The sequence below is a fragment of the Hyla sarda genome, chromosome 3 (genome assembly GCF_029499605.1).
Source record: "Hyla sarda isolate aHylSar1 chromosome 3, aHylSar1.hap1, whole genome shotgun sequence".
Lineage (NCBI taxonomy): Eukaryota > Metazoa > Chordata > Amphibia > Anura > Hylidae > Hyla > Hyla sarda.
The window spans coordinates 185,608,087-185,635,630 of record NC_079191.1 but is presented as its reverse complement, the minus strand read 5'-3'; the positions used below and the strand labels follow the sequence as shown (position 1 = coordinate 185,635,630).

Genomic DNA, 27,544 nt, shown 5'->3' with positions numbered 1-27,544 from the left:
CCCACTGTGATCGTCCTGTATAATGCATAGACACAGGTGGGAGAACGCTCTTCTCTGGTCCCACTGTAGTATGAGTATATTCCATATATATACCTATTATTCATATTTCCCGCAGAGAGCTGTGAGTCGCTGGAACCATCTGGCCAATCACAGCTCTCTGCGGGAAATATGAATAAGTGATGTGAATTCTATTCACATCACTGGCCGGCCGGTGTATAGTGCAGAGATGCAAGTGCAGGAGAAAGCCCCTCCATCTCGGCAATTGAAAGGGCAATCACATTGGGTGTCAGGAGTGACAGCTGGGGCAATGTCTATTTTTACAAGTACTACAGCTTCCATCATGGAACATACTTAAAAAAAATTTAAAAATAGAGAGAAAAAAAAGTGAAACACACATACACACACTTTATTAAACACAATATTAAAATACATTACTAATTAATAATATATAATAGCAATATATTATTTTTACATTTAAATGGCCCCTTTCTACAATTTTATTATTGTCGGCTATAATTTTAGGTCCCTTCCCACCCACATAAATTGATCCCTGCCTAAAAATTAACATTAACTTTTTTTTTTTGTATTTTAATTATCGGGAGCGGGCAGGGACCAGAAAATTCAGTGTTCAATAATAAACATGAATGAGGAGTGCATTTCTTCATTTTTTTTTCTAGTTTTCGTTCTAAATCATATTGTTACGCCGAGCGCTCCGGGTCCCCGCTCCTCCCCGGAGCGCTCGCTACACTCTCTCCGCTGCAGCGCTCCGGTCAGATCCACTGACCCGGGGCGCTGCGATTCTGCTGCCAGCCGGGATGCGATTCGCGATGCGGGTAGCGCCCGCTCGCGATGCGCACCCCGGCTCCCGTACCTGACTCGCTCTCCCTCGGTCCTGTCCCGGCGCGCGCGGCCCCGCTCCCTAGGGCGCGCGCGCGCCGGGTCTTTGCGATTTAAAGGGGCACTGCGCCGCTGATTGGCGCAGTGATTCCAATTAGTGTCTTCACCTGTGCACTTCCCTATATCACCTCACTTCCCCTGCACTTCCCTGCCGGATCTTGTTGCCATTGTGCCAGTGAAAGCGTTCCTTGTATGTTCCTAGCCTGTGTTCCAGACCTCCTGCCGTTGCCCCTGACTACGATCCTTGCTGCCTGCCCCGACCTTCTGCTACGTCCGACCTTGCTTCTGTCTACTCCCTTGTACCGCGACTATCTTCAGCAGCCAGAGAGGTTGAGCCGTTGCTAGTGGATACGACCTGGTCACTACCGCCGCAGCAAGACCATCCCGCTTTGCGGCGGGCTCTGGTGAAAACCAGTAGTGACTTAGAACCGATCCACTAGCACGGTCCACGCCAATCCCTCTCTGGCACAGAGGATCCACTACCTGCCAGCCGGCATCGTGACAGTAGATCCGGCCATGGATCCCGCTGAAGTTCCTCTGCCAGTTGTCGCTGACCTCACCACGGTGGTCGCCCAGCAGTCACAACAGATAGCGCAACAAGGCCAACAGCTGTCTCAACTGACCGTTATGCTACAACAGTTACTACCACAGCTTCAGCAGTCATCTCCTCCGCCAGCTCCTGCACCTCCTCCGCAGCGAGTGGCCGCTCCTGGGCTACGCCTATCCTTGCCGGATAAATTTGATGGGGACTCTAAGTTTTGCCGTGGCTTTCTTTCCCAATGTTCCCTGCATCTGGAGATGATGTCGGACCTGTTTCCCACTGAAAGGTCTAAGGTGGCTTTCGTAGTCAGCCTTCTGTCCGGAAAAGCCCTGTCATGGGCCACACCGCTCTGGGACCGCAATGACCCTGTCACTGCCTCTGTACACTCCTTCTTCTCGGAAGTCCGAAGTGTCTTTGAGGAACCTGCCCGAGCCTCTTCTGCTGAGACTGCCCTGTTGAACCTGGTCCAGGGTAATTCTTCCGTTGGCGAGTATGCCGTACAATTCCGTACTCTTGCTTCAGAATTGTCCTGGAATAATGAGGCCCTCTGCGCGACCTTTAAAAAAGGCCTATCCAGCAACATTAAAGATGTTCTGGCCGCACGAGAAATTCCTGCTAATCTACATGAACTTATTCACCTAGCCACTCGTATTGACATGCGTTTTTCCGAAAGGCGTCAGGAGCTCCGCCAAGATATGGACTCTGTTCGCACGAGGCGTTTCTTCTCCTCGGCTCCTCTCTCCTCTGGTCCCCTGCAATCTGTTCCTGTGCCTCCCGCCGTGGAGGCTATGCAGGTCGACCGGTCTCGCCTGACACCTCAAGAGAGGACACGACGCCGCATGGAGAACCTCTGCCTGTACTGTGCTAGTACCGAACACTTCCTGAGGGATTGTCCTATCCGTCCTCCCCGCCTGGAAAGACGTCCGCTGACTCCGCACAAAGGAGAGACAGTCCTTGATGTCTACTCTGCTTCTCCACGTCTTACTGTGCCTGTGCGGATGTCTGCCTCTGCCTTCTCCTTCTCTACCGTGGCCTTCTTGGACTCTGGATCTGCAGGAAATTTTATTTTGGCCTCTCTCGTCAACAGGTTCAACATCCCAGTGACCAGTCTCGCCAGACCCCTTTACATCAATTGTGTAAACAATGAAAGATTGGACTGTACCATACGCTTCCGCACGGAGCCCCTTCTAATGAGCATCGGATCTCATCACGAGAGGATTGAACTTTTGGTCCTCCCCAATTGCACCTCGGAAATTCTCCTTGGACTTCCCTGGCTTCAACTTCATTCCCCAACCCTGGATTGGTCCACTGGGGAGATCAAGAGTTGGGGGCCCTCTTGTTCCAAGGACTGTCTAAGACCGGTTCCCAGTAACCCTTGCCGTGACTCTGTGGTTCCCTCAGTAACCGGTCTCCCTAAGGCCTATATGGACTTCGCGGATGTTTTCTGCAAAAAACAAGCTGAGACTCTACCTCCTCACAGGCCTTATGATTGCCCTATCGACCTCCTCCCGGGTACTACTCCACCCCGGGGCAGAATTTATCCTCTCTCTGCCCCAGAGACTCTTGCCATGTCTGAGTATGTCCAGGAAAATTTAAAAAAGGGCTTTATCCGTAAATCCTCCTCTCCTGCCGGAGCTGGATTTTTCTTTGTGTCCAAAAAAGATGGCTCCCTACGTCCTTGCATTGACTACCGCGGTCTTAATAAAATCACGGTTAAGAACCGCTACCCCCTACCCCTCATCTCTGAACTCTTTGATCGCCTCCAAGGTGCCCACATCTTTACTAAATTGGACTTAAGAGGCGCCTATAACCTCATCCGCATCAGAGAGGGGGATGAGTGGAAAACGGCGTTTAACACCAGAGATGGACACTTTGAGTATCTGGTCATGCCCTTTGGCCTGTGCAACGCCCCTGCTGTCTTCCAAGACTTTGTCAATGAAATTTTTCGTGATCTGTTATACTCCTGTGTTGTTGTATATCTGGACGATATCCTAATTTTTTCTGCCAATCTAGAAGAACACCGCCAGCATGTCCGTATGGTTCTTCAGAGACTTCGTGACAATCAACTCTATGCCAAAATTGAGAAATGTCTGTTTGAATGCCAATCTCTTCCTTTTCTAGGATATTTGGTCTCTGGCCAGGGACTACAAATGGATCCAGACAAACTCTCTGCCGTCTTAGATTGGCCACGCCCCTCCGGACTCCGTGCTATCCAACGCTTTTTGGGGTTCGCCAATTATTACAGGCAATTTATTCCACATTTTTCTACCGTTGTGGCCCCTATCGTGGCTTTAACCAAAAAAAATGCCGATCCCAAGTCGTGGCCTCCTCAAGCGGAAGACGCCTTTAAACGACTCAAGTCTGCCTTTTCTTCGGCTCCCGTGCTCTCCAGACCTGACCCTTCCAAACCCTTCCTATTGGAGGTTGATGCCTCCTCAGTGGGAGCTGGAGCTGTTCTTTTACAAAAAAATTCTTCCGGGCATGCTGTCACTTGTGGGTTTTTTTCTAGGACCTTCTCTCCGGCGGAGAGGAACTACTCCATCGGGGATCGAGAGCTTCTAGCCATTAAATTAGCACTTGAGGAATGGAGGCATCTGCTGGAGGGATCAAGATTTCCAGTTATTATTTACACCGACCACAAGAACCTCTCCTACCTCCAGTCTGCCCAACGGCTGAATCCTCGCCAGGCCCGGTGGTCTCTGTTCTTTGCCCGATTTAATTTTGAGATTCACTTTCGTCCTGCCGATAAGAACATTAGGGCCGATGCTCTCTCTCGTTCCTCGGATGCCTCAGAAGTTGAACTCTCTCCGCAACACATCATTCCACCTGACTGCCTGATCTCCACTTCTCCAGCCTCCATCAGGCAAACTCCTCCAGGAAAGACCTTTGTTTCTCCACGCCAACGCCTCGGAATCCTCAAATGGGGTCACTCCTCCCATCTCGCTGGTCATGGGGGCATCAAGAAATCTGTGCAACTCATCTCCCGCTTCTATTGGTGGCCGACTCTGGAGACGGATGTTGTGGACTTTGTGCGAGCCTGCACTATCTGTGCCCGGGATAAGACTCCTCGCCAGAAGCCCGCTGGTTTTCTTCATCCCCTGCCTGTCCCCGAACAGCCTTGGTCTCTGATTGGTATGGATTTTATTACTGATTTACCCCCTTCCCGTGGCAACACTGTTATTTGGGTGGTCGTTGATCGATTCTCCAAAATGGCACATTTCATCCCTCTTCCTGGTCTTCCTTCAGCGCCTCAGTTGGCTAAACAATTTTTTGTACACATTTTTCGTCTTCACGGGTTGCCTACGCAGATCGTCTCGGATAGAGGCGTCCAATTCGTGTCTAAATTCTGGAGGGCTCTCTGTAAACAACTCAAGATTAAATTAAATTTTTCTTCTGCATATCATCCCCAGTCCAATGGACAAGTAGAAAGAATTAACCAAGTCTTGGGTGATTATTTGCGACATTTTGTTTCCTCCCACCAGGATGACTGGGCAGATCTCCTTCCATGGGCCGAATTCTCGTATAACTTCAGAGTCTCTGAATCTTCCTCCAAATCCCCATTTTTCGTGGTGTACGGTCGTCACCCTCTTCCCCCCCTCCCTACCCCCTTGCCCTCTGGTCTGCCCGCTGTGGATGAAATTTCTCGTGACCTTTCCATTATATGGAGAGAGACCCAAAATTCTCTCTTACAGGCTTCTTCACGCATGAAGAGGTTCGCGGATAAGAAAAGAAGAGCTCCTCCCGTTTTTTCCCCTGGAGACAAGGTATGGCTCTCCGCTAAATATGTCCGCTTCCGTGTCCCTAGCTACAAGTTGGGACCACGCTATCTTGGTCCTTTCAAAATTTTGTGTCAAATTAATCCTGTCTCTTACAAACTTCTTCTTCCTCCTTCTCTTCGTATCCCTAATGCCTTTCACGTCTCTCTTCTTAAACCACTCATCCTCAACCGTTTTTCTCCCAAATCTGTTCCTCCCACTCCTGTTTCCGGCTCCTCGGACATCTTCTCTGTCAAAGAGATCTTAGCCTCTAAAAAGGTCAGAGGGAAAACTTTTTTTTTAGTGGACTGGGAGGGTTGTGGTCCTGAAGAGAGATCCTGGGAACCTGAGGACAACATCCTAGATAAAAGTCTGCTCCTCAGGTTCTCAGGCCCTAAAAAGAGGGGGAGACCCAAGGGGGGGGTACTGTTACGCCGAGCGCTCCGGGTCCCCGCTCCTCCCCGGAGCGCTCGCTACACTCTCTCCGCTGCAGCGCTCCGGTCAGATCCACTGACCCGGGGCGCTGCGATTCTGCTGCCAGCCGGGATGCGATTCGCGATGCGGGTAGCGCCCGCTCGCGATGCGCACCCCGGCTCCCGTACCTGACTCGCTCTCCCTCGGTCCTGTCCCGGCGCGCGCGGCCCCGCTCCCTAGGGCGCGCGCGCGCCGGGTCTTTGCGATTTAAAGGGGCACTGCGCCGCTGATTGGCGCAGTGATTCCAATTAGTGTCTTCACCTGTGCACTTCCCTATATCACCTCACTTCCCCTGCACTTCCCTGCCGGATCTTGTTGCCATTGTGCCAGTGAAAGCGTTCCTTGTATGTTCCTAGCCTGTGTTCCAGACCTCCTGCCGTTGCCCCTGACTACGATCCTTGCTGCCTGCCCCGACCTTCTGCTACGTCCGACCTTGCTTCTGTCTACTCCCTTGTACCGCGACTATCTTCAGCAGCCAGAGAGGTTGAGCCGTTGCTAGTGGATACGACCTGGTCACTACCGCCGCAGCAAGACCATCCCGCTTTGCGGCGGGCTCTGGTGAAAACCAGTAGTGACTTAGAACCGATCCACTAGCACGGTCCACGCCAATCCCTCTCTGGCACAGAGGATCCACTACCTGCCAGCCGGCATCGTGACACATATATTTTTTTTTTTCACTTAACTTTTTTAGCCCCATTTATTTTATTTTATTTTTTGGGGAATTTAGATGTGCTGCTATGAATAATTGCTGGGGTCAGAGATGAGCCGAGGACGAGGACATCTGTAATATGTATAATTACGGTAGGCAAAAAAAGGCTGAGTTTCCCTAATTTACCAAAAATCCATAAATGTACAGAGGTCTATCAAAAATTTAAGATACTTCAAATTGTGATTTTGTGGAGGCAGATAGCAGGGACAATAATGTATGTATGTATTTAATGTAATTGTGAAGGATGATGTAATCGTAATTATACAATATTAGCTGGTTTTAAATGACAAATTACTGCAAAACTCTTCTCGTAATTTTAATGTCTCTGCATGTGCATGAAGACATGGATGGAGCTGGAGCTATAATTTCAGGATGGAAAGGACTTTTGCTGTAAACTGTAGAAGGCAATATGTAACCATTGATGTGGGATGTGGGATTACCTTTTGATATATTTAAAAATATTTTAATTTTTATGTAGGAGAGAATGGGAGTTGTAATTCTTGAATTCCAGTTGTCCCCGATTGCAATCACAGTGGTTGCCGCAGGGACCGGCAAGGAGTCAATGGGCCATATGAATGGAAGAAAGAAAGTTTTGAAATATACAGTAGATGCTCTAATTGGAGCAAATTAAGGTTAATTGAACAATGAGCCAATTAAGGTCAAATAGGTAATAGAACATCAAAGGAATGTAGGTCATGTGGTTTGACCATAATTGGCTGTGGTTTCATTATTCATTTAAGGTCTCTCCCTCCTATTTCCTGTTCTTTATTCATTTGTCTGCTGTGTGAGTGAAAAAACATAAATAATATATATACAGATATATTATCTCTCTCTCTCTCTCTCTTTCTCTCTCTCTCTCTGTATATATATATATATATATATATATATATATATATATATAGATATAGATATAGTAAATTTGAGTAGCCGGATTAGTCCAGTGATGCAGATGCAAATTAAAAAATGTTGCAGTATCTTGTAATACAATTTTTTTCTGGACTAACAGTATTTTGTAGAGACAAAATTCTGTTAGTCCAATAAAAAAGGTATTACAAGATACAAATTTTTATTTGCATCTATATATATATATATTTTGCATATTTTGCAATATTTTTATTTGCATCATATATATATATATATATATATAGAGAGAGAGAGAGAGAGAGAGAGAGAGAGAGAGAGAGAGAGAGAGAGAGAGACATATAGATATATGGATAGCTATATATATATATATATATACCTGTAATCTTTATATACATATATATATATATATATATATATATATATATATCACAAAAAAGGGCAGCAGCAACTCCAATAAGGTGCAAAAAAGAAGGTGTTTATTCACACAATGTGAGGCGATGTTTCAGTTTGCTCACCAAACCATTTTCAAGCAACAAATAACATGACTGGTGTGTTTTTAAGGTCACGCAGGACCAATTATCTCATTATTCAATAAAGTGCATATACAATTCATAGTGTACATTAACATAGAAAAAATGCAATGTGCATACATATGGAGAATATACATATAAAATACTGTGCTAATCAATACATGTAAAAGTGCATATTAGTTTAAAAATACATATTCCCATTAATTAGTGATCAATTGCAGCTGTCTTTTGTGCCAGATGGGTGGGGGGAAAGGATCCACTCACCATTCATATTGTATAGACACTGTATTCCATGAGGACACCGTCTCACAGCGTATCCGGTACATTTCGGCAAAAACCGGAACTGATCTCAAAACGAGACCGATCACATGACTGGGTTGCCGGGCGACGCTTCAGTATAGGGCACGCATGTGTCCTTTCTCTCTCTGAAGCGGGACGCCATCTTGCATAAGGGCAAATGCATGAACTGGCCAAACCGCAATCTCTATACATCTACAATCTGCACAGGGCATGACGGCAGTGCGGCAATTCAATGTCGCACATGCCGAGTCCACACAGAGCATTCCGGAGAGATGTTACCATAGGCAACAAAGTCCGGGTGCAAAGGTGCCATGTGACGCATGTTGAGAAGAATGGCCATTACTTAATGTTGAATTAATGCATGGCAGAACCTGCCTGGCAACCCTATCAAAATGCAATAACATGAAAAAAAAATATTTTTGGAAGACAGTGGTTAAATAATTTAATTGAGTGGTCCATCCCTTCCTCGACACCATCTGGAAGAGAAGAAAAGAGAAAAATATTTTAAAAACTTGTATATAATATCAATTAAAATCAATATCAATACAGAAACTGAGTTACAGGTATTAAGCATTATACATTTCATGTGTTAATTTAAAATCAACATTAAGACCTTTCGGTTTAAGTGTGTCTAATGTATAAATCCACCACAGTTTCCTCCCCTTTTAAAAGGAGGTACATGATCAATGATCGTAAATGTTAAGTCCTTCTCACAATGCCCCATTTCTACAAAATGGCATGGTACTGGTAAATCAGTTCTCCTCTTTCTGATTGAGTACCTATGCTGGTTGATCCTGATCTTGACACTTTGATCTTGAGTTTCGCCTACATATAAAAGGTTGCATGGACATTTTAAAACATATATGACATAATCAGTGTCACAAGTTAGATAGAAATTTATTCTATATGTTTTCACAGTAGAGGGATGTCTGAAGTTTGTAGTTTTGTGTATATACGAACAATTTACACATGATAAGCATGGATAAGAACCCTTTTTAATGGTTGTAAGTGTCCTTTGTGTCGATTTTTTTAGAGAGACGTCCGCCTTTACTACTAATTTTCAAACTCGGGAACATTTTGATGACAGTTACCCAAGACATGCCAATACTTTCTCATAATAGAGGTGATTTTACTAGATGCATCAGAGTAAGTGGACACGAAAGCAATACGTTTGTCAACTTTTTTGGTGTGTCTCCCTGTTGCCAATAGAGAGGACCTCTCCAGTACCAACACTTTCTCCTTACTTTCCCTAACTACCTGATCTGGGTAGGCTCGTTTTTTAAAGTCACTCATCATTTTCTTCACTAATGATCCTCCTTGCTCTAACCATCTGACTGGTTGGCAAGGAGCGGATCATGTTCCTGGGGTGGTGACTATCATATCGAAGTGTGGAATTAACGTCTGTCTTTTTTGTATATAAATTTGAAACAAGTGTCTCGTGGTTTATAGAAATGGTGGTATCTAAAAACTGAATAGATTGGTAAGAAGCTGCCAGAGTGAATTCAATACCTGGAATCATCCTGTTAAGGTCCTCATCAAACTGATTTAACTGCTCCATGGTTCCCAACCATATCAAGAAGATATCATCTATGTATCTCCACCACTTCAGCACAAGGCCGAAGTGGGGAGATACATAGATGTGCCATTCTTCCATGTGTGTGACAAACAAATTGGCATAGGTGGGCACCACGTTTGTCCCCATGGCAGTCCCCACCTGTTGAATATAGAAGGTATCATTAAAAGTGAAGTAGTTATTGGTCAATACTACCTTTAAAAGATCAATTATGAACTCCTGTTTTGAAATTGAAGAACCATCTTTAATTGCAGACCTGACAGCCTGTACACCCCCCTCATGTGGGATTGAGGTGTACAGTATGGCACCCTCTGGAATCGTCAATCTTTGTAGTTTTGTCAAAAAATCACCTGTATCCCTAATATACGACTTGGCAGCATATACATAGGGCCTGAGAATGTTGTCCAAAAAATTGAGATATGGCTGGTCAAAGATTCCCCACCAGACATTATCGGTCTGCCAGGTGGATCCACTAACGTCTTATGAATTTTAGGTAATAAATACAATTGTGGTGTCATTGGATATTTGACAACAAGATAATCCATTAATGCCTTATCTATCAATTTTAACTCAAATGCATTTTTGACCAGTATCTGAATTTTACGAGTAATGTCCCATTTTGGGTCACCTGAGAGTTGATTATATGTATGACCATCTTATAGTTGTCTATTGGCTTCCTGAATGTACTTAGATCGGTCCATGACCACAACCGCACCCCCTTTATCAGCGGGTTTGACCACCAGGTTGTGGTGATGGACTAGTGCATTCAGGGCAGCCATTTGTTCATGTGTCATGTTTGGGTGAACCAGATTAGTTATACTATGTCGTAATTGTTCAATATCATGTCTGACTAATGTATGAAAGGTATCAATGGCAGAAGAATTTGCAATAGGTGCAAAATCACTCGCAATTCTGATATTGGTGTCAGATAAAGAAAAACTAGTAGCTGATAATACATTGGAATCCACTTTAGCTGCAAAATTATCTTTGTCAGAAAACCACACTTTTAGTTTTAAAGATCTTATAAATTGTAAAATATCCAACTCAAGTTTGAACCAGTTTGGCATAGAGGCAGGACAAAAGTTCAAGCCTTTAGATAATAACTGTTCCTGTGCAGGGGAAAGTATACAAGAAGAGATATTTACCACTAGTTCCTCTTTCTGGTGGTCACCGTCTTTTGTTGTGGTGGATTCTTGGCCGATCTTGCTTTCACTCTGGTGCGGACCTGATTAGCGATGTCGCCGGCCTCCTCGACGAGTGGGTTTCTTGCGTTGGTTTCCTGTGAACCTAAAAAATCGGCAGTACTTGCAATATTAGAATTGTGGTTAGAACTGTTGGAAATCGGTGAATCTTTAAACTTTTTATTCCTTCTGGCAAAATTAGATGCCCCCCACTGGTACACTTTGTTGTTGATATAATCATTATTGTCACATGCCCATTTCTGTCTCTTTGTGTCTTCTTGTTCTGAGCGATGCTTCAATAAGAAATTGTTCTGTTTCTCAAAAAAAATGTCCACCTCTGTAGGGGACAAAGCACTCTTCAAAGCAGCCTCAATTTCTTGAATTTTAGTTTTACAAATGCCAATGTCTCTTTGCAAATATTCCAAGTGTTACAAAATCAAGTCAAGAGAATATTTATTAGATATCTGTTCATATTTCTGTCTGTAATCATGGTCTTGGAAGAAGGAATTATCATGGGGCTGTACTCGCATACCTCTAGGGATATGCTGTGTTTTAAAATATTCACCCATGCTGGTCATGTGACCGGTTTACAGAACTCTATGGTTTTGCTGAAGGACCTTTGGTGGTTCTAGTCAGGTGATCACAATCCATTGTAACGGTGAGTGACAGCTGATATGGACCAATCCAAAATGGCCAGCCCCTGCCCATTTAAGGGAGCTGCGCCATTTTGTCTCTCTCTTGGGTTGCTGACTCTGGACGAGGTAGGACCTCCGCAGCTTACAAGACAATTACTAGGCCAAAGCCTTGCGGCCTAGGCCAGCGCTAGAGATGGATAGTTCTTACAAATCCCCGCTATCTCCGCAAGACCTCTGGACCTAATCTAACCCCTAAATCCAGTGGATCTATGCAAGTATAAACCTCCTAATCTTAAGAGAACTTTCCGGTCCTAAACAACTGTTAGTCACTGCTCTGCTGTCTATATAAACTCTGTTATCTGGACTGTTACCGATACTGCATGTACAGAAAATCTTCAGTAAAGTTCCTGCAAGTTTTAAGTTCAGCACTGCTGTGGACAATCCATTTATTTTACACTCACCTATCGCTCTTGGGAAGGGTGGCGATAGGCCCAGCATCACTACAGAGTTTTAACCCACACCCTGGTGTCACGAGTGACAAGGGTCAACAGCGCCCTTTATTATACAGAACCGCAACACCGCAATTACCCTACATCAACCCACAAGGCTTTCCACACCATGCTTCACCACACACACACATATATATATATATATATATATATATATATATATATATATATAGTAAATTTGAGTAGCCGTATTAGTCCAGTGATGCAGTTGCAAATCAAAAAAAGTTGCAGAATCTTGTAATACCTTTTTAAATGGACTAACAGAATTTTGAAGAGACAAGCTTTCGGAATTCCTCCCTTTATCAAGTCCAAACCAAATCTAAGCTCACAAGCAGAAGACACAGGTTATATCTCCACATCTATTGTCGTGACCCCTGCATATTTGTGAGATATAACCTGTGTCTTCTGCTTGTGAGTTTAGATTTGCTTTGGATTTGATAAAGGGAGGAATCCCGAAAGCTTGTCTCTACAAAATTCTGTTAGTCCAATAAAAAAGGTATAAGATACTGCAAATTTTTTTGATTTGCATCTATATATACATATATATATATATATATATATATATATATGTCTCTCTCTCTCTCTCTCTATCTCTCTCTCTCTCTCTCTCTCTCTCTCTCTCTCTCTCTCTCTCTCTCTATATATATATATATATATATATATAATCACAAACAGAACAGCACAGCTACAAAATTTGAAAAAATGAAAAAATATGAAGAGGTGCTCGCAGAGGTCAGAGTCTAGATAAAGGACTCCTTCAGTATATAACATCCAATGATTCCACAGCACACAGGAGTTTTTCCAAAAAAGAGAAGGTGGTTTATTCCATTCCCAGTGTTACAAAAATAGTGCTACGTTTCAGCAGCCTCTCGCCGCCATTTTCAATATATATATATATATATATAAATATATATATATATGTATATATATAAATATATATATGTATATATAAATATATATATGTATATATAAATATATGTATATATATATATATATATACATATATATATATATATATATATATATATATCAGACAGATGAATGAAGAACAGGAAATAGGAGGGAAAGACCTTAGTTAAATAATGAAACCACAGCCAGTTAAGGTCAAACCACTTGACCTACATTACTTTGATGTTCTATTACCTATTTGATCTTAATTGGCTGTGGTCTCATTATTCAGTTAACCTTAATTTGCTCCAATGAGAGCAGCTACTGTATATTTCAAAACTTTCTTTCTTCCATTCATAAGGTCCCAGTGACTCCCTGCCTGTCCCTACTGCAACCACTGTTTGCAAGCGGGGACAATTGGAATTCAAGAATTACAACTCCCTTCATCCCCTACATAAAAAATGAAAGAGTTTTCACATATATAAAAGGGTAATCACACATCCCACACCCATGGTTACATATTCCCTTCTATAGCTTACAGCAACGAAAAAGTCCTTTCCATCCTACTGAAATAATAGCTCCCATACATGTTTTCCTGCATATGCAGAAACATTGGAATTACAAGAAGAGTTTTGCAGTAATTTGTCATTTAAAATCAGCTCATACTGCATCATTAAAATGACATCTTCCTTCACAATTACATTAAATGCATACATGCATTATTCTCCTGGCCATCTGCCTCTGCAAATTACACTTTGAAGTATCATTGATTTCTTATAGAAGACCTTTGTACATTTAAGGATTTTTGGTATATTAGGGAAACTCAGCCTTTTTTTTTTTGCCTACTGTATGGGCTAAAAAGTAAAGTGAATATAAAAAAATTATGATTTAGAATGAAAACTAGAAAAAAAATTAAGAAATGCACTCCTCATTCATTTTTAATATTGAGCACTGAATTTTCTGGTCCCTGCCGGCTCCCGATAATTGAAATACAAACAAAAAAAGTTAATGTTAATTTGTAAGCAGGGATCAATTTATGTGGGTGGGGAGGGACCTAAAATTGTAGCCGACAATAATAAAAATTTAGAAAGGGGCCATTTAAATGTAAAAGTAATATGTTTTTTATATATTTTTTTTTTTTATTAGTAATGTATTTTTATATTGTGTTTAATAAAGTGTGTGCGTGTTTCACTTATTTTCTCAATTATTTTTATTTTTTAGATTTTATTTTTAGATAGTACTACTACTCCCAGCATGGAACAGACTGTTCCATGATAGGAGCTGTAGTACCTGTACTAGTAGATAGATTGCCCCAGGTGTCAATCCTGACACCCGATGCGATCATCCTATCTACTGCAGAGCTGGAGCGGCTTTCTCTTGCGCTTGCATCTCTGCCCTATATTCCGTCCGCCCACTTAGTCACTTAGTCATATTTCCCAAATGGTTCCAGCCAAGCACAGCTCTCTCTGGGAAATATGAATAATAGGTATTAGTGTTGAGCGGCATAGGCCATATTCGAATTTGCGAATATTCGCGAATATATGGACGAATATTTGTCATATATTCGCTAAATTCGCATATTCGTAATATTCGCGTTTTATTTTCGCATATGCGAAAATTTGCGTATGCCAAAATTTGCATATGCGAAAATGAGCGTATACGAAAAGTATCATAAGCGAAAATGCGCATATGCGAAAATCAGCATATGCAAATTTTCACATATGCGAAAATTAGCATATGCAAATTTTTGCATATGCGAAAATTCGCACGCCAGTCTCACACAGTAGTATTAGAGCCTTCTTTACACCACACAAGCTGGAAGCAGAGAGGGATGATCACTGTGATGTGTACTGTGATTTAAAAAAAAAAATGAATATTCGTAATTCCGAATATATAGTGCTTTATTCGCGAATATTCGCAAATTCGCGAATATGCGATATTCGTGAATAAAATTCGCATTGCGAATATTCGCGAGCAACACTAATAGGTATATATACAGCATATACTCAAACTACAGTGGGACCAGAGAAGAGCGGCTGGCCGCCGCATTCTATACATTATACAGGATGATCGCAGCGGGTGTCAGGAGTGATATTGGTGCTATGTAGGGGTGATAGCAGGTCCATTATACCTTCAGTGGTCTCTAATCCAAATCTGCCTGCAGCCAACTGCCGCTGCCAGTAACTGTGAAGTAGCCAAGCAGCCAGGCCTACAGGTATGCTAATGGCCTCAGAAGTGAAAAGTACATAACTGGATGGATGATGATCATGGAACATTATGGCAAAATGCCAGCCTGAGCCCAAATATGTTTATATACTCAGTCTTGGATTTAGTCTGATACTTTTCCAATGATGATTTATATGGGGCATTTATTAGTGTTGACATAAAAACAGATCAGATGTATTAAATCAATACATGTTATTTTTCCCCTTCTTCTTCTTCTTATTATTATTATTAGAGATGAGCGAACTTACAGTAAATTCGATTTGTCATGAACTTCTCGGCTCGGCAGTTGATAACTTATCCTGCGTAAATTAGTTCAGCCTTCAGGTTCTCCGGTGGGCTGGAAAAGGTGGATACAGTCCTAGAAAAGAGTCTCCTAGGACTGTATCCACCTTTTCCAGCCCACCGGAGCACCTAAAAGCTGAACTAATTTATGCAGGAAAAGTTATCAACTGCCGAGCCGAGAAGTTTGTGACAAATCAAATTTACTGTAAGTTCGCTCATCTCTACTTATTATTATTATTATTATTACCTGAGCTATTGACAGCTGAAAAATGGTTTATAATGTTACTGAATTGGAATTACAAGCCATTCAATGAAACTTAATATGAAAAGTCACCCTTTTTGAGCCGTTTTCTGAGCCATTAAACAGCCTTTTTTAAACTAATGATCTCAGTGATCGGAGCAAAATGCAAACCAGCTTGCGTGAGGGTGGTCCCTTAAAATGTCACACAGTAGTCCCTCTTCTGTTCAAAAATATAACTCTTTTAGGAGTTCAAAATGTCATGTTTTAGCTAGAATGTAGGTTTTGTTTACTTTTGATGTAAAGGGTGGGCAAAGTAAAACCCAAAGTCCCAAAGTAAAACCTCTCTAGCAATAGGAAGCTACACCAGATGGAAGCTACACTTCTAACCCTTCCAACTATACAGGGGGAAGATTGCGCCATCTTTTTGCTTCTAAGAAATAATGATGTGTCACATTGTTATGATAAGGTATGACTTTAAAAAAAATAACAGTAGAATGATTTTATTACATCTGCAGGTGAATTTACAGAAATACATTGACCTTTGACAAAAGATCTAAAAGCCACAATGGAGACATGAACTGTTTGTTAATTAATTACATTATTTATTTTTCTGTAATACCTGCTCATTATTCTTGATAACTTCTTCCTGATCCCTGTACTCTAGTTTCTTCATAACAAGTGATTCTTTTTTTTTAAAGATATATATCTGCTAAAAAGTTATTAGTCATGACATTATACTAAGCTAAAACCTCACATTAGCATTATTTTATTTAAGCTCAGGATGCAAACAACGTGTATAATTAAGTTAAGTGTGTTTATAGAAGCTGTATTTAGTATAAGTATGGCAATTTACATTCTGTCAAGCCCAATAAAAAATAAAAATAGCAACTCATGACTAAATATTAAGGCATGTAGTGCAGATGTAGAGAAAAATACTCAGCATGGTTCTTTTTATGGAGCCATTATTTTGTGGCAGTGTCAGAGTAGCCTACAAATTAGTCTTTGGGGCTTTCTTTATTTTTGACAGTAAGCTTGTGTAGTTACATAGTAATGTAATTACCGAGGGTTATATTCCTACACCTTTTATTGCTTTCTGTCACTGAAGATTCATTTTCTATGAATGCAAAGGACAATTACAAAGGTAAAAAGCCTCCCAACTTTACTGTTATGGAAGTTGTAATTGAAAAAAAAAAAAAAATATGTATATATATATATATATATATATATATATATATATATATATATATTTCGTAGCGATCAGGGTTTTAATGTGAGAATGTGAAATATGATATGGTTTGGAGGAGTCTGGTTTCCAGATAATAGCTGTTAATGAAATTAGAAAAAAAGTTATCATTTTTTATATATTTAAAAGAAAATTCAGATTTTGAAGGGATTTGTTTTCTTTTTGGGGGGGGGGGGGCGTTCCTTACATTTTATTTACATTGTACAGTAGCTGACAATATTCTCATTCACTTAGGGCATGCCTGGGGGGCTTAAAAATCCATCAGCAATGGTGATTATGTTACCGGAAAGCTGATGGGATGAACACCACACCGCAACTTATTTGCCTTCATAGATTGGTTAACACGGTCATCCACTTCATCACATGTGACATCTGACACCACCAGTCAACATTGGTGGGTTTCTCAGACACAAACCTCAGTTGGCAGTCCCTGTCCTCCCATTGCCTTTGTCCTATGCTGTTCCCTCCCCCACAGAAGTATCTTGTGCGGTGCGTTTAGCTCCACTATGTAGTGAGGACTATTTAGAGGACAATCAGCAGCAGCAGCTACAGTCCAGCCAAGAAGTGGAGGAGACATCCGACCGCTTCCTCCACTAGGTGGGCAAGTAATGATGAGGAGAGTGGCATGGGAGGTCGTGTTGCGAGCGTTCAGGCTCCTGAAGCAAACACTGTTGAGGAACCTGAGGAGGACAGACAAACACAACTTGATGATGATGAAACCGATCGCACTTGGGAGCCGGGTGCAGAAGGGACTTCATCATCCTCATGAGAAGAGGGTTGCAGGTTGCACGTGAGGCAGCAACTGAGCCAGCAAGGTGGTAAGGTGGTGGCATGGTTGGCAGTCAGCATGGTGGCAGAAGTGGAAAGTCTGGAGCCAAATGTGCCCGAGGGAGACCACCTGCATTGCGGAAGTCTACCTTCCTGGGAGGAAGTGAAACAGGGGTTCCTGGAGTAAGCGGCAGTAGCAGTCAATAAGTGCGGAGTGTTAGTGGGAAAATCAGCTACTCGGCGATGTGGTAGTTTTTCATCAAGCATACGAAGGAGGTTAACATGGCCACATGCAAGATGTGTCGCAGAAGCTGAAGCGTGGCCAGGGTCCCAATGTTGGCACCATGGCCCTGAATCAACATATGCAGCATCACCATAAAGTGGCCTGGGAGAACCGTGGTTCCGATATGGTGGTCGAGCCTGCTGCATCACCCAGTGGCACGCCGCTCCCTGTTTCAGCCAGATAAGGCTCCACCACCTAAGCCGAAGGGATCTGTGTGTGATACCCTCCTTCTGTCTCTCTGATGTGGTTGTCCAGCTTGCTGCATCACCCAGTGGCACCCCGCTCCATCTTTCAGCCAGCCAAGTCTCCACCAACTCAGCCAAAGGTAGCTGTGTGTCACACCCATCTTCTGTCGCTCCAGATGCTCCTGCTCCTCCTACTTTGAGTCAGTCCTTCCGGCAGCAATCCATCGGCGAAACCATGTCCAAGAGACAACAATGTGCACCCACTCATCCAATGGCGCAGAAGCTGAATGTGCTCCTTTCCAAGTTGCTGGTGCTACAGTCCCTCACTTTTCAAGTGGTGGACTCTGCACTTTTCAGAAAACTGATGGCTTGTGCCCAGCCGAAGTGAACAATCCCAAGCCGTCATTTCTTTGCGAAGTAGGCAGTTCCAGCCCTACACAATTTTGTGGAAGAAAAGATGGGCCAGTCCTTGAGCCTGTCGGTGTGTGTACCAAAGTGCAAGGCTGCGCCGACGTGTTAAGCTGTTACTATTGACAGGGACAATACATGTCCTTTACGGCCCACTGGTTGAATGTGGTGCCTGCACAGTCACAACAGCAACTTGTACAGGTCATGCCACTTCTGCCTCCTCGCTCTCAGGCCATTGGTCCTGTGACAGTGTGCAACTCTGCCTTCTCATCCGTATCCTCAGCCTCCACTGCACGGACAAGTCTCAGTGCCCCTCCATCATACCATGTGTGCAAGGCACGGCAGTGTCACGCTGTTCTTCACATGGTGTGCCTTGGTGAACGGAGTCATACAAAGGAGGAACTACTTAACCTCTTAAGGACACAGGGTGTACCTGAAAGCCTGGTGTTTAAAACGGGGTCACAACGGGTCGGTCCTGGCTGCTATTGATAGCCGGAACCCTGGGCTAGTAGCGCGTTGCACAAATCATTGTGCCGCGCGCTATTAACCCTTCATTGATCGCCACGTCAAAAACTAAAGTAAAAGCTTCTCGACAGCTCAGTCAGGCTGATCGGGACTATCGCGATAAAATAGTGATGTCTGGATCAGCTAGGACACGAGTGGAGGCCCCCTTACCTTGCTACGTCGGTCCGATCGGCGTTTGATTGCTCCAACCCTGAGCTACAGGCTTGAGCAATCAACACCCTATTACACTGATCCATCAGGGTATCAGGGTAAAAATCAGTGTGTGCAGTGTTATAGCCCCCTATGGGAGCTATAATACTGCAAAAAAAAGGTGAAAAAAAAAGTGAATAAAGATCATTTAACTCCTCCCCTTTTAAAAGTTTGAATCACCCCCCTTTTCCCATAAAAAAGACTGTGTAAATAAAAATAAACATATGTGGTATTGCCGCGTGTGGAAATGTCTGAATTATAAAAACATATCACTAATTAAACCGCACAGTCAATGGCGTGCGCGCAAAAAAATTCCAAAGTCCAAAATAGTGCATTTTTGGTAACTTTTTATATCATGAAAAAATCAATAAGTCCTATCATTGCAAAAATAGTACCGCTAAAAACTTCAGATCACGGCGCAAAAAATGAGCCCTCATACCGCCCCATACGTGGAAAAATCAAAAAGTTATAGGGGTCAGAAGATGACAATTTTAAACGTATACATTTTCCTGCATGTAGTTTAGATTTTTTCCAGAAGTACGACAAAATCAAACCTACATAAGTAGGGTATCATTTTAACGGTATGGACCTACAGAATAAAAAGAAGGTGTCATTTTTACCGAAAAAAAAACTGTGCAGAAACGGAAGCCCCCAAAAGTTACAAAATGGCGTTTTTGTTTTTCAATTTTGTCTCACATTGATTTTTTTTTCCGTCTCTCTGTAGATTTTCAGGTAAAATGACTGATGTCATTACAAAGTAGAATTGGTGGCGCAAAAAAATAAGCCATGACATGGATTTTTAGGTGAAAGACTGAAAGAGTTATGGCTTTTTAAAGGTAAGGAGGAAAAAACGAAAATGCAAAAACGGAAAAACCCCGGGTCCTTAAGGGGTCAAGGTGCTGCTCCCCAGTTGTAGACATTTCTCACCATCAGACCACAAGTAAGTATTGAGGATATGCATTAGCTAAAACATAACTTTTCTTAGGATAAAATATATGTACTCAAAATTTTTTCTAATCAAACAAAAGGAAAGGTGTGCAAAAAACACCATGTGCCACCTACACCACCAATGTGATTGATGTGATGCAAAGACCTCTAAAAGGTGGAAGGGAACAACGTATAGTCCATTGTAAATGGTGGGGGGGTTAAAAATTCTGCAGTAAGGCCCTACTCTCGCATAAATAATTCCTTTCTTGGCAAGTGTTACTCGCCCTAAACAGGGCAGCCCCACACAGGAACCTTTCCCGATTTCCACCTACAAACAGTTCCACTTCCCAGGGTTTTTAGGTGGAATATAGAGATTTTCCTGTGAGGGGCCGCTCTTTTTAGGGTGAATATCATTTGCCTAGAAGGGAATAAATAGGGCGGGAGTATCGCCTTACATGGGTAAGTTTTTACCCCCACCGGTTACAATGGACCATACGTTGTTCCCTTCCACCTTTTAGAGGTCTTTGCATCACATCAATACTTGGTGGTGTAGGTGGCACATGGAGTTTTTTTTTACACCTTTCCTTTTGTTTGATAGAAAAAAAAATTGGGTCCATAAATTTTATACTAAGCATATTATTAAAAGTTAAGTTTTACGTAATGCATATCCTCAATGCTTACTTGTGCACACTAACACTTTTACAAAAGAGTCTGTTTTCTTATGCCAACCTGCCTCAGCTACTATTCTGATCCTGCCACCCGCCTGATACCACACATCCGATGCCAAGTTCTCCTTTGTTCCACCCACCCTCGTCACGGGGTCACTTTCAGGACTCCTGATGCTGTTACTGCCTCCTCCAGGCTGTCTCATTCTGCCACCATATGTTCTCCTCATGCTGATGCCACATCCAGGCTGTCTCATTCTGCCACCATATTCTCTCCTCATGCTGATGCCATCTCTAGACTGTCTCATTCTGCCACCATATGTTCTCCTCATACTGCCTCCAACTCAAGGCTGTGTCATTAAGCCACTATATGGTCTCCTAATTCTGCTGCCAACTCCAGGTTGTGTCATTCAGCCAATATATGCTGCCTCCAACTCCACACTGTGTCATTCAGGCACTATATGGTCTCCTCATGCTGCCGCTACCTCCAATCTGTGTCATTCAGCCACTATATGGTCTCCTCATGCTGCTGGGACATTAACTAAAAAATGTATGGTAGCACTAGCTGCCATAAATCTTCAATAAAAATTTGAAAATTTATCTTTTAATCTTAGGGATTGGGAGGCCCTATAGTCTCATCATGCTGCTGGGACATTACCTAAAAATCGTTATGGTAGCACTAGCTACCAAAAATTTTCGATTAAAATTTGAACATGTATCTTTTAATCTTTGGAATTGTGAAGCCCTATGGTCTCCTCATGCTGCTGCCACCTCCTGGCTGTGTCATTGTGCCACCGTTATGGTATCCTTATGCTGTTGGCACATTAGATTAAACTTTAAAAATGCTCATGTATCTAAAATCTTCAATTTAAAATTTACAAATTACAATATCTTTAATCTTTTTTATTGTGAGGCCCTATGGACTCGTCAGGCTCCTGCCACCTATCGGCTCATTGTGCTGCCATGTGACTCCTTGTTAGATTGGGTTTAGTGGTCATACAGTATTAGTTCAAAGTAAACACATTAAACTTTTGAATCTAATATAAATCTTAAATAAAATAAAAAAACAATGTAATCTTTTCAAGACTGAGGCCCTATGGTCGTCGATGTCATATCTTCATAGCGATATTAAGAGATGTGGAATTGCCACAAGAAGCCAATGAAACAGCTAGGAGCGTTAACAATGAACCATAACTGATTAAAACATTTGCACTTTCACAATCAGGTAGGCACTGAGAGGCAGGCCCTGGAACAGGTGGTATCTCGCCTGGCGGAGGACCGCCAACTCAATGCTCACCAGAATGGGTACTCAAAATTTTTTAATAAATTCAAATAAAATAAAATAAAATTGCATAAAAAATCTCATTATTCTCTTCAATTTTGATGACATATGGTCTCCCTGCTGCCACATCCAGACTCTCTGTGGCAGTGATTCTAATAGTGATGCCTGTAATCTGCATGTCTTACTGAATAACAGTATTGTTTAACTAACACAGCACACTCCCTATGCGTGTCAGGACAAGGCACAGTGTTCTACACCCCTATTGAGGGTATATGGTCTTCTCATGCTCCCGCCACTTCCAGGCTGGGTCATTCAGCCACTATATGGTCTCATCATGCTGCCACCAACTCCAGGCTGTGTCATTCAGCCACTTTGTGGTCTCCTCATGCTGCCGCCACCTCCAGGCTGTGTCATTCAGCCCCTATACATTCTCCTCATGCTTCTGCCACCTCCAGGCTGTGTCATTCAGCTACCATATGGTCTTTTCATGCTGCCGCCACCTCCACCCTGTGTCATTCAGCCACTTTATGTCCTACTTATGCTGCCGCCACTTCCACGCTGTGTCATTTAGCCAACATATGGTCTCCTCATACTGATGCCACCTCCTGTCTCTGTCATTGTGTTGCTCTGCGACAGTGATTCTAATAGTGATGCCTCTGAGCTGCATGTCATACTGAATAACAGTATTATTTCACTAACCCAGCACATACCCTATGCATGTTACAGCAAGGCAAAGTGTTCTACACCCCTATTGAGCCTCTCTATAGGCCAAAAAATTGGTTTGGCCTAAATTTATTTGCGGTGAATTGCTATTGGCCTACAGAGAGCCTCAATAGGGATGTAGAACACTTTTCCTTTCTGTAACATGCTTAGGGTATGTGCTGGGTTATTGAAATAATAGTTATTCAGTATGACATGCAGATCAGAGGCACCACTATTAGAGTCACTGTCACAGAGCAACAAAATGACCAAGCCAGGAGGTGGCATCAGTATGAGGAGACCATATATTGGCTGAATGACACAGCGTGGAGGTGGCAGCAGTATGAAGAGGACGAATGGGATTTTTCAAAAATCCAGTCATCTCTTAATATCGCTAATGAAGATATTAAACAAAATTGGTCCCAGTACAGATCCCTGAGGTAACAAGACCTTGCTCTGAATATACACCACTGACTGCATATTTTCTGCAACTGATTTTGCTATATATTAACTTCAGTGGGCAACAACTCTTAAAAGAATATTCAAGCATTTATAAGTGACTTCTGGTCCTCCGCTCATTTCCACTTTTTGATACTACCGAGATGAGTCTTCTCAGCAGGTCATGTAGGTCATGCAGGTATTTTTTTTGTATAATGACATTAGTACCCGCGGTAAAAATACTTAGCTGCTAAAACATTTACATAATAACACCATAGGTGTGATGTAACAATGATTTCCTTTTGCAAATCCACCAACATTGTAGCAGAATTTGAGGCAAAAACCGGTTTACTTGACTTTGACACACCACATTATTTTGGGCATTTTTTATGTCTTTGCCAGGTGTAAATTGTAAAAAAAAAAAAAGAATAAATAATCTTTGTGCAAGCATCTACTATGTGTAAAAAATTACAACTTTTGTAACATGCAGCAGAGGGAAAGGGTTTTGCACGAAGGGATATGGTCACCCACGCACGTTGAATTTACTACAATTTTTGCCCACTTGGAGCACTTGTCTTCCTCTGCTGGTATGTGTTACAATACAGTTCCAGCTACTGGATGCCCTTCAGGTGCTCAATCCATCAGGAGAGCTCCCTTACCGCTCAGTCTGCTGCCTCTTTCTCTCCTGTATGCTAATGTAAGCTGACATTTTTACAACCAAATAAAATAAACTTTGGTAGTAAAGTTGTCATCTAAGATTAATTTTTAGGAGAATGAGCTGTCAGACAGTATGAGCACTCAAGGAGATTGAGCAACATTTTTTTAAATAAAAAAAAATTGTAACTATGTTTTATTTAATAAAATAGATACAATGCAGTAAAATATGTGTGCAAAGGTGCCCAGAGGCTCTACAAACTCTGATGTACTGGAGTAACCAAGAGTCTAGACCTCAATCCAACAGGGAATGTGGGACTTTTTTTTAAAAAAGGTGTCCTTCTAAAATATGATTTTATATATATATATATATATATATATATATATATATATATATATATATATATCATATTATTATTATTATGAGAATTACTTTGCAAACCCAATGTTTTGTGTACTTATAGTGGGACTTTTTGCAGTCTGTGCTCACGTCAAGGGACAGGTAGGGGTATGACTTTACATGAAGGATTATGTAGCACAGGTTGCACCTGTATGCAGATGTAAGTAAACACCTCTCAGTAAGTGCAGCAAACATGGGCAGAACTTTCGGGTTGGGTCACACAGTGTATTTGATGCTGCAAATGTGCCGCTGGCAGTCATAGAGCCACAGCAAAGTGAGCTCCCTTTAGCTCTTTGTGTCCACTTGTAGATTGTGACTGCCAGATTTCACCCAGCAGTCACGAGCTGACACAAAGAGCTACCCAGCCGCAGCAGGGAGCTTACTCTACCGTTGCTCTGTGACTGCCAACAGTGCATCTGCACCTTCTGATATGCTGCAGTTACACTGTGTGTTACCCCACCCGTACAGAGGACCAGCGTATGAAAATACTACACTTATGTTTATAAATCTGTTGTAAAGGAAAACAACTCTGGGATAGATTCTATGTTAGTTTTTTGCACAAAGTGTATCTCTTATGCTTCTTCAACTTGTTAGACATGGGTATACATTGACACAAATGGTGTCCACTGTGGATTTGATGGCACAGATCAGATGCTGTTAAAGAAATATAAATAAGGAGTTGAAAACAGCATCAAATCTGCAGCAGCAAATCCGCAGATGCATGTAATATGTGTGAATGTACCCTAAGCAAAAAGAATAATGGGGTCATAAAAGGAAAATTCGGACAAATACAGCACTTTCAGATCTCATATGTGTCATATAATGAAACGTATAATTGATAATGAAGGTTAAACATAAATATTTAACATTCAAGATTCATTTTATGCATGCTCTGATATATGAAAGATTCTACTGTAATAAAAAATAATTTACCTTCTTACTGTTAAGCTCTGTTTTACAGAACTAGTCATACGGCTTTTTCAATGTCTATGACAAATATTACATACAATACAGAACAAAGTAAAGGAACTGTGATCTTGACTTGCACTAGATGGCATCATACAGCTAACATTTGTGTCTTGAAACAACATAGATTTTTTTTATTATTTAATATTTTCATGCTAATTTTATGTTACACCACAATTCTTTTTTAAGCTGCTTATCGCATTTTCTATATACAATTTAAAAAAAAAATCAAAATATGATTTTGTTTATAATTTTAGTTATTCTTCTTTACATTCTGCAATATCTAAGTAAATACAGAGTTATTTTTTTTATTTATTAATAGTATAGTACAGTGATAACATACATAAAGTACTAGCAAGCATAATATAATGTAACATTGTCATGAATTGTATAGCAAAGCGGAGTTAACATTTGCCACAATTCAAAAGGATATTATTATTGATGGGATATTTATGGTTTTATATAGGAGACACTTGTAGGATAATCTTAAAGGGAAATTATAGAATAATCCATATATTGTAGAAAAAACAATAAAGAAAAACAATAAAACAACAACAAAAAACTGCAGACTACCTACATTTCCCGCTGTGACCAATTTGAGTCCCCAGTTTGTCACTTTACTTGCTACTTCCCAGATGGTCATGTATCAATAGTGACAGCTAATCACTGGCTGCTGAGAAGTAGCAAGCAGAGTGAAGGGCAGGGGGCTGGATGACATCACAGCGGGAGCTACTATGTCCCTTTAAACCTCTCTCTACACACCCTATTATGGCATATTAACGAGAATCCCCCTCTTTCACTTAACATAGAGAACTGTTCTATTAGACAAGCCCCCAATGTTACATTACATGGATGACCATGTATCTTGCTAGATGTAGTTCCCCCAGCAATATTGGCTATCTACCAGTAGCAGAACCTGCGGTCAACAGCTGACTACCATGGCAGCCATGTTTACCATGGCAGCCAAAGAATACCTCAAAGAAAACAATACAACTTTCATAAAAATGTCAGTAAGAGAACTAGAACCCACCACCTTGTATCAATGCATAAAGAGGTGCCATCATTTGTATCAGTATTAGTAGAGGTCCTCCAGATGATAACCCTTCTTTGTGAAGCAAAACAAGCAAATAGAGCCACTAAAATATAGCATCTCTTATTGGGGGACAGTTTTGAATAAACAACCATACATTTAAAAGGCTTCCACATAATGCAGCAATTTCAACCTTGCCAGGGAAAAGGACCACTTGACAACTCCTTTAATATAGGAAATCTCTTAAAGAGAACCTGTCATCAAACCATATTTTCTAAACTAACTCAGATAATATTCCCTAACTACTCCTAACACCCCTCCTGCCCTTAACATTTTTTTAAGAGCTTTAAAAAGCCCGATATCATACCTTTCCCCTTGCTTTCCCCTCACCATGCCCCACACGCACTTCCTTAATTTGGTCTCCTGTCAAGCCAGGAGGAGACCAAATTAACTGTTTGACTTGCGTAGGGAACAGAACAGAGCCACCAAGTGTTTTTTTTTTTCAATTACATTAAAAACATGAAGGTTGGGAATTTTGACAGCAAGTAAATAGAAAAGTGTCTTATAATTACATAAGGAACAGTATATTAAAAGTTTAGTTTGGTGACAGTTAGTCTTTAAAAAATAAGGGTCCCAGTTCTAGAAGGGGAGCTAATAACAGCTCACATTGATATGATGTAAAGCTACAGCAAGTGGTTAATCTAAAACTGAACAATAACTATATATATACAATATATTGAGTCAATAGAAAATATGATAAAACAGGGCATGGTCTTTACTGTACTGTTTGTAAAACATTCATATTTAGTTTCTCAAGACATGACTGTAGTAGATGTAGATGAGACCCTGAGGATCGAAATGTATAGACTTAACCTTTAACCTTTAGATGACACAAGGCATACATTTGTGCCCTGGATGAGGTTGGGGTGGATGAAGCTTGCCTACAAGATGAACGTGCTTCACACCCAGTAAGTCCCAGCTGCTATCAGCTGCCAGGAAATAACACCAAAACCGGGGCATTTGTATACTCATGGATTCCCAGCATTAGCCCTTCAGATGCCTCAATGAAAGTTGATTGTGGCCAGAGATGAGCGAAGTTACAGTAGTTCGATTCGTCACAAACTTCTCAGCTCGGCAGTTGCTGACTTTAGCCTGCATAAATTAGTTCAGCTTTCAGGTGCTCCGGTGGGCTGGAAAAGGTGGATACAGTCCTAGGAGACTCTCTCCTAGGACTGTATCCACCTTTTCCAGCCCACTGGAGCACCTGAAAGCTAAAC

At 41.8% G+C, this 27,544-nt stretch overlaps 1 protein-coding gene across 3 annotated transcripts in view; it reads left to right on the top strand.

The window, feature by feature from the left end:
- The window catches only part of CSMD1 (CUB and Sushi multiple domains 1), a 1,887,231-nt gene that overhangs the window by 405,375 nt on the left and 1,454,312 nt on the right, over positions 1 to 27,544 (top strand). The gene's annotated exons all lie outside the window — the stretch shown is intronic.